This window comes from Neofelis nebulosa, chromosome 17 (assembly GCF_028018385.1).
Source record: "Neofelis nebulosa isolate mNeoNeb1 chromosome 17, mNeoNeb1.pri, whole genome shotgun sequence".
Taxonomy (NCBI): domain Eukaryota; kingdom Metazoa; phylum Chordata; class Mammalia; order Carnivora; family Felidae; genus Neofelis; species Neofelis nebulosa.
In genome coordinates, this window is record NC_080798.1 from 16,345,610 (window position 1) to 16,362,769 (window position 17,160).

Below are 17,160 nucleotides of genomic sequence, written 5' to 3' on the forward strand. Positions count from 1 at the left end.
ATAACACGTAACTCTTGATCTTGGGGTTGTGAGTTCAAGCCCTATGGTAGGTGTAGAGATTTCTTTAAAAAAAAACCTCTTAAAAAAAACCTAACTCTGAAAGACTGTCTTATTTGATACTCACTGCCCTGGTTAATTAATTTTTAATGGTTATTTCTATTATCTAAAAGGTGTAAATATCTGGAAAGTTTTTAAACCAGAAATTGTCACTTCTCTCCTCCACTCACATGTTCATCTAATAAAACTCATGGACTCTTTTTGCAAACTCAAGATTCTTATTTCTTTATGGTTTGACTCTTATACTTAATGTGATCATATTCTTCAAAACAAAACAATACATATATACTAAATAGAAAACATATGAACAGCAATCTCCAGGTGGTGGGAATAAGAGTACTTTATACTTTATCAGAAGTTCCTTAGGATAGATACTGTGTTTTACAGCAAGCCTTCAGTAATGCCATCACCAGAAACTGACATATTACAAAATATTTCAAAAGACATTTCAACATATGACAAATGTATTTTAAAAGATTACAGCAAAAAAATTACAACAGGTTGTTCATTCTTGTATTTATGAAACCTGAACCCTATGATGACATGGGGACACATTACAAGGGAAACAAATTACACCTACAGTCTTTGCATATCTTTTGGTTATATATGCTCAATATAAACACTTTCATTATCAAGATTGTACTGAGAATGAAAATACAGGTAAATGGCACTTGCAGATTGCAACAGAGAATATAATAAAGGTGAAGAGTGTTTGGTGCACAGTACATGCTTGATAAATGTAGCTACACTACCACACTTCCTCAACACAATTAAAATATTACTTCTAATGGACTCCTTGCAAAATTTCTCACAATGGCCTTCTTAAAGTGGGATTCATATATAATTTAAAAATTTCCAGGGTATTACTGTTCTTAAACATGAATATTGCTTAACATTAGAGTGTATGTTTTCCTTAAGTCTAACTCTGTATAAACATAATCTTATTAGCTGCATAATATTCAACCATATGGGCTAATTAATCATTAAACAGTTCCATAATCCTAAATATTAGTTTTTCCATCATCATAAACCAGAAAATTATCCTTGATTCTAGACCAAAAAAAAATTAAACTGTTTGGGTTCTGTTTACAATAAGAGAATACACAGGAGGATATGAATGGTAGCCCAATGAACATGAGAATGTTAGCAAGATTTACCTGAATAGCACCCAACATCCACTGGGAAGAAAGAAGATCACGATCAGGACATTTCAGACAAAGGAAAGCATGCCCTAAAACCAATAGCTTTATGATAGAAAAACTAGCTCACACAATGATTTTTTGGATGTAACAATTCTTTCCTCCTCATCAGGGTCTTTCTTTTGGGGAATGGCAGGACCAGATAGGGAGTCACAGGACGCCAGGCTTTTCTTGGAGCACAGAATGACTTCGTTGTACAATATTCTCTAGGTCCACGCCCGCCCTGCTCACACACAAAGACAGATGGAAGAGGGACAGCGTGGAGTCGGTGTAGGGTTTACAGCAAGTTCCTGTGGTCAGATCTGTGGGAACGCCGTGGTCCTGAGACACGTGGCTGCCCCTCAGAGCTCCCAAGTAAAGAATTTCCAAGGCGTTCCCAACCTCCAACTTCTTTCTTACGGCCATTCCTCTGTGGCAGCCGCAAGTAGCTGTGAGGAGAGAAGACGAAGGAAGCAGCAGGGAACCTAGAACCACGGGACAATGACACAACAGAGCCACAACAATCGCTACACAGGTAGAGGACATGCAACCAAATGCACGTCACAGAGCACAGCCACGCACCTGTCTCAGCCTCACTTCACGATCGCACTCACTCTAACGGAGGCACGTCCCGGCACGCGAACACACAGACACAGACACAGACACACACACACACACACACACACACACACACACACACACACACACACACACACACGCCCCCCATGCCCCCAATCTGGCCCCACCGATACACACCACCTTCCCCTGTGCTGCTTGAACCTCAGGCCTGAGATCAAGGTAACAACTAGTCGCCCCTACTACTGGCTTCCATACTTCAAAGACTTCCTCCCACACCCCTCATGAACTTGGTTGTCCAGAGCCCAGCCTGTCGGCACTCCGTGCCTCTTACATCCCGAGGGGAGTTCAACTCACCTTGCACAGCTCCAGAATGGCGCGAAAATGGAAGAGAAGCTGAAGATCCGCTTGACCGCTGCCCTCTGGGAAATGTAGTTCGGGCCTGCTTGTCCGTGGCCGTGATGGCTCATGGGAGAAATAGCCCAAATCCCAGCAGCCTTGCTAGAACTTTAGTCGGCCTAGGGAACCTCCCAGGCCGGGCGACGCGTCACGCGAGGGCGGGTAGGGCTCGCCTGGAAACAGACGAGGGCGCAGTGTGCGAGTCTTGGTGGTCCAGATTAGGCTAGAAGGCAGAGAAGGGCGATCCGGAACTGGCGGCTGTCCGAAGCCTCAGGCCTGTGGGTGCAGAGCCTCAAAGTTGGGTCATTGGCTGCGGCCCCCAGGGCCAAGGCGGGGACTCTGGTGTAGTGTTCCCTAAGGTAGCTGCAACCTGGTGATAACATACAGGAAAATAACTTTTGATATTGCCAGAAATGGGCTGGCTTTCTCACTACATCGTGTTAGCTACATTTAATAATAGTGAGTAGGAGTGAAGTAGTATTTAGTTAATACTTTTATATTCAATGTGGACTTAATTAAATGTAAAAGTGATCTGGTGAAAATTTTGTATGTTTGTAATATCGGTGTAGGAATAGTTTTTCTAAGCATAACCAAAGAGAAATGTAATATATATATATTAAGATTTGACTGGACGGTTCTTTGTCGACCTTCCACTTAGTTCTCATTCCGTTTTGTATTGGGTATTCACCGTCTTTTGCCTCTCCATATAAACCTTAATATTAGTTTGTCGATATCCACAAATTAGCAAGGGTTTTGTTGTTGAATGTTTTTATGATGATAGGGCGTTGAATTTTGTTAATAATTTTCTGATCAATTGAGATAATCATCGGTTTTTCTTTGTTCAGCTTTAATCCTGTTTTTACACAGGAGTCGTGTCAATGTAGGGGTTGGGGAAACATTTTAGACTAGTATGGTTGGGTCTTCCTCTCTCAATTTGCCTGCGACCCTGAGCTGCAACCTGCACAAGTTCTTCTCAGGACCACTCCTCCCCCAACCAGTTAGGTGACACATGATGGCTAGAGGGGGCTGGGTATTTCCCTTCTTTCACATTGGTTAGTCTCTGGTAGTTTCCCTTTGATGGGGTTCTTGAGCAAAGGGCTAAGAAAGCATCCTTAAGATGTCTTTGGTTCAAAAGGTGATTTTATTAAAGCACGGGGACAGGACGGGTGCGGGACAGAAAGAGCTGCCCTGGGGTTGTGAGGAGTGACTGATTATATATTTTTAGGTTTGTGGGAAGTGTTGGAGGGAATGAGATAAAGTAAGGCTCTAAGGCATTTGGAAGCAAGGCTTTCAGGACCTTGAAGGACTAGCTGCTGCTAAGATAAGGTTTCTTTTAGTCTTTAATGAAACAAAAACATGAAGGAAATAAGGCATCCATGAGGTGCTTGAGGAAGGTCACTCTCTGCTCTGCATGTTTCAGGTGTCTGTCAGTGGGTAAGCTGTAAGGAGGTTAACTCATGCTACTTTTCTCTTGTCTTTGTTTCTCTCATCACCTGCGGGCAGGTGGACAACAGAATATCTAGAAATATTTCAAAATGGTTACTTTCCCCTCTGCTAGAAGCATGTGGGGAATGTCCTCCGATTTTCTCTCTGAGAAAGTGGTGGTGTTCTCAGAGGTCAAACTCAAGACAGTGGGGGCCTGTAGAAGTTTTTAACTCTCAAGCTGGTCCACACTCAGTTGGTGTTCAGTTTGCTTAACTTTTGTTGCTGTGAGGGTAGTAGTGATCATTTATAAGCTCTTTACATTTTGGAGCAAAACAGCAGAAGCCCTCCTGATTTGGTAATAGTAATTTCTTTGATGTGTAATATACATACCTAAAAGCACATACAGCCTAAGTACTGCCGGATGATTTTTTGAAACTGAACACATCCATTTATTTCACTATCCAGATCAAGACACAGGACATTTTCGGCATCATAAAGTATCCAAATTTCTAACAGCAAAAATTGGCTTGGCAATCTTTTTATTTTATATTAATGGAATTACACAGTATATAGTATATACTCTTGTGTCTGAATTCTCTTGTTCAACATTGTGTGATTCACCCATTGTATGCTGTTGCATGTAGTTCTAGGTTATTTATTATTCATTTTTGTGTCCTAATGCTACATTTATTTTTCCTTGTATAAAACATGCCACGTTACTTTTCCATTTCCATCAGATGGACAGAGAGAAAGAGTAAGAGAGAAAACTATGGTCACTCTGAATCCTGCAGACATTAAAAAGATAAGGGGCGCCTGGTTAGCTCAGTCGGTTAAGTGTCCAACTTTTGCTCAGGTTATGATCTCACGGTTCATGGGTTCAAGCCCCGCGTTAGGCTCTGTGCTGACAGTTCAGAGCCTGGAGCCTGCGTCAGATTCTGTGCCCCTCTCCCGCTCATGCCCTATCTCTCTTTCTCAAAAATAAATAAACTTTAAAAAAAAATAATTAAAAATGCCAAGAAGAAAAAAGCTAATTAATAAAGAAAGGATTATGTCACCATTTCATTTTCTTTCTAATCAGTACATAAATAAAAATTTGGCCCATCAAAGCATGGAAGGATTCCAAAGGATGGAATCTTAGATCTGCTGGATCCAAGGATAATGTTTAAGTCTCAAAAGTCAAACTTACAAACTACTCTTTGAAGCTTCTAACGTGTGCAGTCTCAAATCCTAATCATCTCATCGCCAATTTGACAAAACAAGAAAAAGCATCACACAGAGCAGTATAGCAAAAATATAAACATGCCTGCAAGTACATGATCACTCAGAATAATGCGACCTAAGGGCATATGCCAAGGCTAGGGCCAAACACCCACCAGAATAAAGCTCAGCCAGGAAGCAGCTGCCATAGAAAGTGCATGTGCATTCTGAGTTAGGGCCAGAATTCTCCAAAGCTTCAGGGACCCAAGTGTTAAATTCCTAGGTCTTTTTTGTGTTGGGAGACTCACGCCAAGAGCAACATCTCTCTCCAGAACCTACACATGTACCCAACCCATGCCTGCTGAAACTGTTTGATGTTTCTGAGACTTCTCTCAGTTTGAGTTTATGTTCTTAGAGGCCATTGGACCTGGAATTAGCAGGTCAAGAACCTCTTCATTTGTATCGGTTGTGAGGTGGGCAGGTCCACAGAGAAACCTCTGAGTGTGATGTGGGAAGCTCTCTGCAGATAGTTCACACTGTGATTATTGGCTCTGTAGGAATGGAGGGCATGGGATGAAGTGTGAGTTTGTGGGGTGAAGTCAGGGTTAGGGGATAGATTGATACAGAAGAGGGTGATGGTGTGAGCAGAGGATGTTCTCACAGTCATCATTCCACAGGGTGAGATTAACAGCCAAAATTCATTAACCCTGAGCCTCAGCTTTGTTCTTGGGTTAGAATTTTAGAGCTGAAGGAGACCCCATATCAAGGAGAGACACCTGAGGAAGAGTAGATCCTTCTGGGAGCTCTATAGAAGAAATTATACTTCCTAGAAACCCTCCCAAGACAGGACTGCCCCCAGATTGATGTCTGGGACCTCTGAGGAGTTTGCAGCCCTGGTTTTTGTAGCTTCAACCTTGACTTTATTTTTGACATAAAGATGAGTAGAAGACGCTAGTGTCTCTCTGACCTCATCTGTTAAGTGGGCAGAGGGCATGGAGAACGTGTCTTAACAAGTATATTACTCTCCTGTTGCCAGTTCTTTATCAAACCACTACTACTCTGAGGATGATATGCAACATAATATGTCCGTTTGATATGGTACCTCTTAGTACATTATTGGACACTGGGGGTGTAAGGTGTGTTTCCCGGTCTGAAGAAATATAACACAGTGGTCTCAACTGATACAGTCTGCTATTCAAGTTCTTTTATAGTATTTTGAGCATTTACATCTACCATGCAAAGTCTAGTCCAATGTTATGTGTCTATTCCTATCAGGACCCATTTATTGGCTCTCAGGGCTCCCAGCAGCCATCGGACCTTAGCTATTCAGCCTGTAGACCCATAGAGACCAAATTGTTATGGCCCAAGTTCCTCGGCATATGAAAATACTTTATCAGGCAGGCTATTATAAGGGCTCAGAAATTACCTTCCAGGAAAAAAAAATTACCTTCCAGGAACTAGTCAAAGGCTAGTCCTTTCTTGGAATGTGTATGGTTTGAGCTGTCCTAACCTGCTGAGTTAACCCTTTACTCTACAGAAGAATGTGGTGTTTAGCATGTTTATAGAACTAATGAATCTTAACGGTCATGCTTTACTTTGTTTGCTTCACTACACGTCTGACTCAGAAGTTTCCCACAGTAGCAGGAGGCTATATCCACACCAAAGCACAGTGATATTCAACATAGATGTATTAATTTCCTTACTTCCCCTTCCTGTGTTTTAAGGATCCCATTCCAGCCTATTGTTTACTATAGAATCCCTCCAGGAAAATGCTTTTTTATATTCTTATTGTTGATCTGAAATACAGGGTTTTTTGTTTTTGTTTTTGTTTTACTATTAGAGATGTTACATGGATTTTTCCTTTCAGGGTTTGATGACATTCAAGGATGTAGCTGTAGACCTCTCAGGAAGAGTGGGAATGTCTGAGCTCTGCTCAGAGAGACTTATACAGAGATGTGATGCTGGAGACTATAGCAACTTTGTATCATCACCGGGTAAGGTCATTTGTTCCCCTATAATTCAGAAGATACAGTACTCTCTCCATTGAAATTCTAAGGCTGGGGGCGCCTGGGTGGCGCAGTCGGTTAAGCGTCCGACTTCAGCCAGGTCACGATCTCGCGGTCCGTGAGTTCGAGCCCCGCGTCAGGCTCTGGGCTGATGGCTCGGAGCCTGGAGCCTGTTTCCGATTCTGTGTCTCCCTCTCTCTGTGCCCCTCCCCCGTTCATGCTCTGTCTCTCTCTGTCCCAAAAATAAATAAAAAACGTTGAAAAGAAATTAAAAAAAAAAAAAAGAAAAAAAAAAGAAATTCTAAGGCTGCATTAAATATCTAAATTTATGTTCCCTATTTTAGAAAATTGGTTTCAGCTTTGTTGTGTGGAATAACATCTCTCTCAGTCACCTTCATATCTTTTATCACTGACTTTCACACCTTCCTCTGGCTCTTTATGTATGTAATTGACTTTCCTACTTTAATTATATAAATTTTAGGGAAACCCATACCATGGTATTTTTGTGTTTGAAAGCTACATTCTAGGCATTTTGCACTTAATATTGTTATGTCCAGAATTCGTGATCCCCAAAGACCACCAGGGAGCCAAGTCCGATGCAAAAGCAAAAGAGCCTTTATTCGAGCTAGCTCGAGCTCAATCCCCTACCTGCACCGACGCATCGCATCGGTGAGATACCAGGGAGAGAGCGAGTTTCAAAAGCACAAAGGTTTTTTGGGGGCCTAGGGGCAGTTGGTGAGGTAATGGCTGTGGCCTCAGCCGATTGGCTGGGGAAGGGTCATGGCCTCAGCTGATTGGCTGGGGAAGGGTCAGAGTCCTGTTACGCAGGTCGCTGGGTGTGTTTTGATCAGGAAGTTTGAACAGGTGAGCGGGAGGTTACTCAAGGGGAGGAGGCGTGGTCTAGGTGAAGGACACAGAACAAGATGGAGTCGGCCGGCGTAGGCCTGCCCTTTCAATATTAAAGAAATTTCACAGGAAGAACCATTAGTTATGTCGTGAAACCTCTTGTTTTTCTTACCAAAATAACTAGCGATAGAATCCATGTGTATTTAAATTTAACGGACTGAGCCACCCAGGTGCCCCATGTATATTTAAATTTAAATAAGACCTTCCTTCCATGGTGTTTTCTTCTTTGTTCCTGGTGATTCTTAAATCAGCCTAATATGACGACATTCCAACCCTCTCATTATTTTTTCATCTAGAAGCTTTTATGAGGCCCAGGTTTTAAACTTTATTTTTAAGTTATTCTAGAGTTAGAACTAAGCCATAAGCAAAGACTCTACGCTTCAGCCAGTTTCCCCTAATGATAACAACTCACATAAGCATAGTACAATGATCTAAACCAGAAAGTGCACTTTGATACAATATTGTTAAATTACCTGTATACCTTGGGGCACTTGGATGGCTCAGTCGATTAAGCATCCGACTTGGGCTCAAGTCATGATCTCACAGTTCATGGGTTTGAGCCCCGTGTCAGTCTCTGTGCTGACGGCTCCTAGCCTGGAGCTTGCTTAGGACTCTGTCTCCCTCTCTCTGCTCCTCCCCTGCTCATGCTCTGTCTCTCTCTCTCTCCCAAAAATAAACATTAAAAAAAAATTTTTTTAAAAATTACCTGTATACCTTATTCAAATGTCACCAGTTATCATGGTAGTGTACTTGTACTGATCCAGGATCCTACAATTCACTTAAGCTGTCATGTCTCTGTAGTCTTCTTCATTCTTAGATAAGTCCTTTCTCTTCCATGATCTTAACACTTTTGAACTGTGCTGGTCAGTTATTACATAGATTATTCCTGGATTTGGGTTTGTCTGACATTTTATGATTAATATTTTGATTAGATTAAGATTATATATTATTACAAAACAGCCAGAATATAAATGAAATGGCAGTAAGCACATAACTACCCATAATTACTTCAAATGTAAATGGATGAATAGATTAAAAAAAAAAAAAGACCCATCTACATGATGCCTACAAGAGACTAACTTCAGAGAAAGGACACACATAGGCTCAAAGTAAAGGAATGGAAAAAGATATTTTATGCAAAGAGAAGCCAAAAGAAAGCTGGGGCAGCTATACTTATATCAGCCAAAATCGACTTTAAGACACAGATTATAATAAGAGTCAAAAAGGTCAATTATATAATGATAAAGGTGTTAGTTCAACCAGAAGATACACCATTTGTAAATCTTTATGTACCCAACATAGGAGAACTTAAATATATAAAGCAAATATTAGCAGACCTAACGGGAGAAATAGACAGTAATACAGTAATACTGTGGGACTTTAATACCACACTTTAATTACTGGATACATCATCCAGACAGAAAATCAATTAGGAAACATTGGCTTTAAACAACATGTTAGAACAGGTGGACTTAACAGACATATACAAAATATTCTATCCAAAAGCAACGGAATATATGTTCTCCTCAAGTGCATGTGGAACATTTGCCAGAATAGATCACATGTTAGGCCACAAAACAAGTCTTAATAAATTAGAAAGACTAAAATTATATCAGCATCTTTTCTGACCACAATAATGTGAAACTAGAATCCAATTATATGAAAAAAAAATACTGGAAAATTCACAAATATATGGAGATTAAACAACATGTTACTAAACAACCAATAGATCAAAGAAGAAATAAAAAGTGAAATTTAAAATGTATGTTGAAAGATATATATATATCTTGAGACAAAGAAAATGGAAATGCAATATATCATATGAAGCTGGAAGTTAGTAGAAGGAAAGAAATAACAAAAATTAGAGTGAAAATAAATGAAATAGAGACTAAAAACAATAGAAAAAATCAGTTAAACTAAGAGCTGGGTTTTTAAAAAATATAAATGGAAACTTTAGCAACACATACACACATGCACAAAAGAAAAAAAAAAGAACGAGGACTCAAAACCAGAATATAAAAGGGCGCATTACACCTAATACCATGGATTATAAGAGACTACTGTGGGGGCACCTGGGTGGCTCAGTTGGTTAAGCAGCCGACTTTGGCTCAGGTCATGATCTCGCAGTCCATGAGTTCGAGCCCTGCGTCGGGCTCTGTGCTGACAGCTCAGAGCCTGGAGCCTGTTTCAGATTCTGTGTCTCCCTCTCCCTGACCCTCCCCCATTCATGCTTTGTCTCTCTCTGTCTCAAAAATAAATAAACGTTAAAAAAATTTTTTTAAATATTAAAAAAAAATAGAAAAGAGACTACTGTGAATAATTATACACACAAAAAATTGGACAACCTAGAAGAAATGGATGAATACTTAGAAACATACAATCTACTAATACTGAATCGTGAAGAAACAAAAATCTAAACAGACTAATTACTTGTAAGGTAATGGAATCAGTAATCAAAAACCTCCCAACAAACAAAATTCCAGGACCAGATGGCCCCAGTGGTGAATTACACCAAATATTTCAGGAAAAATTAATACCAGTCCTTCTCAAATTCTTCCAAACTCATTTTATGAGGCCAGCAGTAGTGGGAGACTAAAACCAGAAAAGGACACCACAAGAAAAGAACATTACAGGTCAAGATCCCTGATGAACATAGGTGTAAAAATCTTCAACAAAGTATTAGCAAAGCAAATTCACCAATACATTAAAAGGATCATACACCATGACCTGGATTTATTCCGGATATGCAAGGATTATTAAACATTCATGAATCAATGTAATACACCACACTATCAAAAATAAGGACAGAAATCATATGATCATCTCAATAGATGCAGGAAGAACCTTTGAAAAAGTCAACATCCATTTATGATGAAACTCTCAACAAACTGGGTAGACAGGAAATTTACCTCAACATAATAAAGGTCATGTATGACAAGCCCACAGCCAACATCATACTAAATGGTGAAAAGCTGAAAACTTTTCCTTTAAGATCAGGGACAAGGACCCACACTCACCTTTTTTGTTCAATATAATGTTGGAAGTCTCAGCCAAAGCAATTAGGAAAGAAAAAGAAATAAAGGACATTCGATTGGAAAGGAAGAAATAAAACTATCACTATTTGCATATGACAGGAGCATATCTTTTGAAAACCCTAAAGATTTCACCAAAAAACCTTGTAGAACTAATAAATGAATTCAGTAAAGTTGCAGGACACAAAATCAATATACAAAAATCACTTGCATTTCTATACACTCGTAGCAAACTATCAGAAATAATTAAGAAAACTATCCCATTTTCAGTGGTATTGAAAAGAATAAAATACCTAGGAATAAATTTAACTAAGGAAGTGAAAGACCTGCATATTGAAAACTGTAAGACACTGATAAAAGTAAATGAAAAAGACACAAATAAATGGAATGATATTCCATGTTCTTAGACTAGAAGAATTAACATTAAAATTTCCATACTATGCAATGTAATCCCTCTTATAATTCCAATGGCACTTTTCACAGAAATAGAACAAATGATCCTAAGATTTGATGGAACTGAAAGACTCCAAGTAGCTAAAGCATTCTTAAGAAAACTATAAGCTATAGGCATCACACTTCCTGATTTCAAACTATATTACACAGCTATAGTAATCAAAACTGTATACGGTATTGGCATAAAAACAGACATATAGTTCAATGGAACAGAATAGAGAACCCAGAAATAAACCTACATGTAGATGGTCAATTAATTTACAACATAGGAGCCAAGAAAATACAATGGCGGAAAGGATAGTCTCTTCAATGAATGGTGCTGGGAAAATTTTTACATACAAAGGAATGAGACTGGGCTACTTTCTTACAATAGAATTCTAAAACTCACATGGAAACAGTCTCCAAATAACCAAGACTATCTTGGGAAAGAAGAACAAAACTGAGGCATTACACTTCCTTATTTCAAAATATATTTCAAAGCCTTAGTAATTAAAACATTATGGTCTGGTAAAAAGACAGACATATAGACAGACCTTATAGACCAACGGATCAGAACAGGGAGCCCAGAACTAAATCCACACGTACAAGATCAATTGATCTTCAGCAAGGATGGCAAGAATACACAATGGGAAAAGGACAGTCTCTAACAAATTGTTACGTTAGGAAAACTGAATCTCCACCTACATAAGAATGAAATTGGATCTATGTATTATACCATACATAAAAATCAACCCAAAATGGATTAAAAACTTAAATGTAAGTTCTGAAACTATAAAACTCCTAGAAATCATAGAGGAAAAGCTTTACAACATGGATACAACACCAAAAGCAGAGGCAACCAAAGCAAAACCAGACCAGTGAGACTGCATCAAATTAAAAAGCTTCTGCACAGCAAAGGAAATAACACAGTGAAAAGCAACCTGTGGACTAGAAGAAAATATCAGATAACTGCAAACCATATCAGATAAGGAGTTAATTTCTAAAATATATAAGAAATTCCTACAACTTAATAGCAAGACAATAAACAAAATCTACTGAGTACCTCTATGTAAAAATGGGCTAAAGATTTGAATACACATTTCTGCAAAGAAGACATAAAAATGGCCAACAGGTATATGAAATCTATGTCAGCAATCTTGTGAGGGTTCCAATTTTTTTCACAACTTCACTAAAACTTACTATTTTCCATTTTTAAAAAAGTTTATTTATTTTTTAGAGAGAGTGTGGGGGAGGGGCAGAGAGAGAGGGAGAGAGAATCCCAAGCAGGCTCCGCACTGTCAGCACAGAACCTGATGCAGGGCTCAAACTCACAAGTTGTGAGATCAAGAGTTGGATGCCTAACTGACTGAGCTACCCAGGCACTCCACTATTTCCCATTTTTAAAAAATGGCTATCCTAATGGGTACAAGATAGTATTTTGTTGTGGTTTTGATTTGCATTTCTTTAATGATGTTGGGCATTTTTCCATGGGCTATTGCTCATTTGTATGTCTCCTTTGAAGAAATGTCTTCAAATTCTTTGCTTATTTTGAGATTGAGTTGTCTTTTTACTGTCTAAGTGTTCTTTATATATCCTGGATACTAGACTCCTATCAGAGAGATGATCTGAAAATATTGTTCCCATTCTGTGGATTGTCTTTGCATCTTCCTGATAACATCCTTAGACTCACAAAAGTATTTAATTTTGGTAAAGTCTAATTTACTTGTTTTTTGTTTGTGCTTAAACGTCATCTAAGAAACTGTTGCTTAATCCAGGCTTACAAAGATTTACATCTGTCTCTTCTAAGCATAGTCATGGTTTTCATCACATTTATCCACTTCTAGGCAGTCCAACATCTCATCTTTAATACAACTAAGTTTGCTTCCAGTGCCCTCCTAACCACTAAAGACTGATTGCCCCAGACATATTCTTCAACTTCATTGAGTTGTCTGGGGGACCAGGAAAGATTCCTTGGATCAATCTTACCAGGCCTCTGACAGGAGGATATTTGTTGAACTTTTGCCATCCATCCTCTCTCTTAGATATCCCTTAGTTTCTAGACTCATACTTGCTGGCTTTAGTTGCCATCTACCTTTTACTAAGCTCTATGCCTTTGAGTGAACCACTGACCTCTCTAGGTCTTTGTTGCTCACAGTGAGACTTGACTACCAACAGTATCACCATCACCTGGGAACCTGTGAGAAATTTAGATTCTTGGTCCCCAGCTCACATATGCTAGAACAGAAACTGGTGGTGGGGCCCAGAAATCTATATATTAAAAAATCATCCAGATAATTTAGATATGAGTAGTGAGGCCCAATATCAATGTACTCAGCTATAATAATTAAAAACAACAACAAACAAACATCCTAGAGAACCCCAGTATAATTCTTTCTGTGTGCATCCTCTTCATCCCTGTCCACAGTTTAAGTATCTTAGGGAGCTCCCTTTGCAGTCAGCACTCACTATGCAATTTCTGTGTTTCAAGTTTAATAATTCTAGGCCTTCCTACTACTTTCTAGCATAAGAAACAGAAAATGTCCTTTCTTCTCAACAGCTTCTAGAACTGGTGTAATCATAATCACTAATGTCATTAAGCCATTCATTACCATGTTGTGTCAACAAAACAGTCTCAGGAGGCTTCTGGTGATGGGAGGTTGATGCCATTTTCCAGTTTGTGTCACCCTTAATCTCTTAACTGCTTCTGACCCTGACCTTCTGCCTTCCCTGCTTCAGGAATGATGGGTCAGTATATAACTACATTCTCTCCAGGGTGTGAATACTTGTGACTCTTCTTTGTAAAGTGTGGGGGATAAGCTTAGGAATCCCCCAGGCTTACACCATTTATAATATTAAGATAATAATGATGTTAATGATGTACTATTTCTTGGGGTGCAGTGGGGGTATAGGAATAACCAGCCTATTCGGAGAGAAGTATTACAACCACGCCTTAACTATAGTTGTATATACTATAATTCAAATTGTAAGTGATTATACTAATGATGACTTTTAAGGGGCAGCATTCCAAGGGGATTAATATAATGGATCTTGCAGCCAACGGGCTTGGGCTTGAATCCCCCTATGCTATTTATTAGCTTTTTATCTTGAGCAAGTTCCTTTACTGTGGGGAATAAGTTTAGGAATTCCCTGAGGTTGCACGATAGGTTAACAAGGCATAAAGAATTAGAAAGCCACAGGATGAACACACCAAAGATTGGGTAAACAAGATTAGGTAAACAGGGCAAAGGCCCCCAGTATAGGACAAAGGTAGAGGAATAGAAAATCTCAGGATGAAAACATCCAAGATTAGGTAAACAAGATTAGGTATTCAGGGTGGAAGCACCCCCCAATTTAGTACAATAGCAGAAAGCTGCGTTCACAGGAAGGAAGGATCAACATAGGCAAATTAGTAAACAAGGCTATAGACCCGCAGCAGGGTGAAATTGCCCAGAATGGAGCTAATTAGCAAAAGAAACATGCCTTGTTGACCCTGAGGTAGCATGTTCAGTCTTTCTTGTACCCTAGGCCAGTTTAGGTAAACAGAGCTGGCGCCTCATGCCTGCTGTAAAATAAATGAAGAAACCATCTGCCCGGTGCAAGGATGTTGGTGCCAGGATTTTGTTTTGTATTGATCCAAACCCCTAATACTGCATATCTTCAAAACCCCCTTTCCCTCATACCCATGAGTTAATGTTCATGGTTTCATTGTCTCTTTGTGCACGTCCATCACACTTGTAAGCTTTCTGATCCAAATAAAAACGGAGCAAGAACTCTTACTCGAGGCTCTTGTCTCCTCCCAGACATTAGCCTCTCACATTTCAATCCTGAGTCTGCTGTCCTGCTGGACAAGAGAGAATCCCAGACCCAGAGTCCACGACACTTTACTTCTCTACAACTCACATTCTTCATCTATGAAATGGGAATAATGAGCCCATCTTAAGCAGTTGTGTGGATGGATTTATTATAGATTTAAAGTGCCTAGAACAGGGACTGGTGCACTCACTTAATAAATTATCACCATCATCATCAATCACTATTAGTGCTGTGTACTGGGTTCTGTCATTTAAACCTCACAGAGACCTTGTAATATGTGGACTATTTCCCTCTAGTTTATAAAATTGTCATCATTCCTGACAGTATGACTTAACCTCTTGAGAGTTCCTAAGCCAGAACCACCTAGCTAAGGTGTTCCCAAATTTCTGGCCCTCAGAAACTGAGAGCATAAATATTTATTGTTTTAAGTCATTAGGTTTTGAGTAGCTTGTTACATAGCAATTAATAATGTAGTCAGGGATGCATTATAAACATGCCATTTTCCAGAGTGTAATGGAACACACCATAGGTTTTCAGAATTGACATTAATTATAGTCATAAACTTTTTAAAAAGTAATTCCTATGCCCACCATGGAGCTGGAACTCATGACCCCAAGATCAAGAGTCACATGCTCTACCAACCGAGCCAGCCAAGCACCCCAATTATAGTCATAACCTTAATGTAATTCAAATGATTGTATTAAAGTGGTGATTACATTGTCCCATTTCACGGATGGAAACACCAATTTTTGTTTTAATAGCAATGCTATTATAATAAATATTAAAATAGTACAATTATAATATCACTAAGGGAGTAATCTAATAGAGCTCATTTGACAGAGGGGAAAACGTCACTTCTAGAGGTAGCACTATGGTGTAAATATAGTGCAAACGTCACTGCCACCTGAAGGTGGCAGAAGGCGGAAGGGATACAGGACTTCTTAGCATCAGAGTTGGTATTAAACATGGTATCTTAATAATTACAGGCATAGTGCAAATAATGACAGAGCTTTTCTAAATTATATTAATTATACTTCAGTACAATAATATAATTAATATAATTATGGAATTATGTAAAATGGTTAGTAAGTGTATGGTATGGTTATGGTATGGTATGATGTATGGCATGGGAAGTAGGGTGGGGCGGGGTAGGGTATAATATAGGTAACAGCCACACCAGCACCAGTAGTCCCAATTGATGGCTGAGGCTGGTGTGCTCAGCCTATCCTGCCATTAGGGCAAGTGCCCATGACAATTATGGCTTTTTTTTTTTTTTTTTTTTTAACATTTATTCATTTTGAGAGACAGAGCACAAGCAGAGGAGGAGCAGAGAGAGAGGGAGACACAGTATCCAAAGCAGGCTCCAGGCTTTGAGCTGTCAGCAGAGCCTGATGCGGGCCTCAAACCAATGAATAGTGAGATCATGACCTGAGCCGAAGTCGGACAGTTAACTGACTGAGCCTCCCGGGCACCCCAACAATCATGGCTTTAACCCAACCTTGCCATAAATGTCAACACCTGCCACATTGTGTCATATTTATTGTCCAGCAATGTGCTTGGGGCTGGGAAACCTCAGCCCTGCCACATTCCTCTTGTCCTCAGGGTTTCATATCCACTGGTGGTTCCTCTGGTGGAGGAGGTAGACCTCATGGAGGGCAGACCACATGGAATGATGGGATACAGAAGTTCTGGGGTGGATGCTGACAGAATGGTTCCCTGTTGGTTCCCCACTATTGTCCCTTCCCATTTTACATGGCCTACCCACAGCAACCAGGAGACTGAGTACGGAGACAGCACGGACCTTGTGGACACTGGGGAAGGATGCAAGTCAGATACACTAGGGACGGGAAGGATGGGTGGTTGGGTGAGAAAGGGTTAGGGCTTAGGTGTGCTGAAGTGTGGGGAGGGGCATTAAATCTTGAATTAGGGGACTGTAACCAACCCACCCTCCCTTCCTCATCCCCTACCCCTGGAGTTTAGCTCACTCAGTGTGGGGCACGTGGTCAACTGTTATTACTATCATTCATTTTTCCACTTAAACTTATACTGAGTGTCTACTTTGTGCTAGTGCTGTGCTGGGTGCCCTGAACACAGTTGAAAGAAGACAAAGCCTGGGCATCATGAGGTTGACAGTCCAGT

The 17,160-nt window shown here is 39.8% G+C and overlaps 1 protein-coding gene across 7 annotated transcripts in view; it reads right to left on the reverse strand.

Moving 5' to 3' along the window:
* Window positions 1-17,160, reverse strand: part of LOC131500309 (zinc finger protein 585A) — a 111,786-nt gene that overhangs the window by 71,276 nt on the left and 23,350 nt on the right. For 3 of the 7 annotated variants that reach the window (XM_058709345.1, XM_058709340.1, XM_058709343.1), the window contains exon 1: window positions 2,169-2,332. The exons of 1 other annotated variant lie outside the window; for it this stretch is intronic. The gene's annotated coding sequence lies outside the window, so the exon portion shown is untranslated. Of the gene's footprint in view, window positions 1-1,214; window positions 1,910-2,168; window positions 2,333-17,160 lie in introns of those variants that run through there. 3 more of the 7 variants (XM_058709344.1, XM_058709339.1, XM_058709341.1) reach the window with 1 other exon arrangement.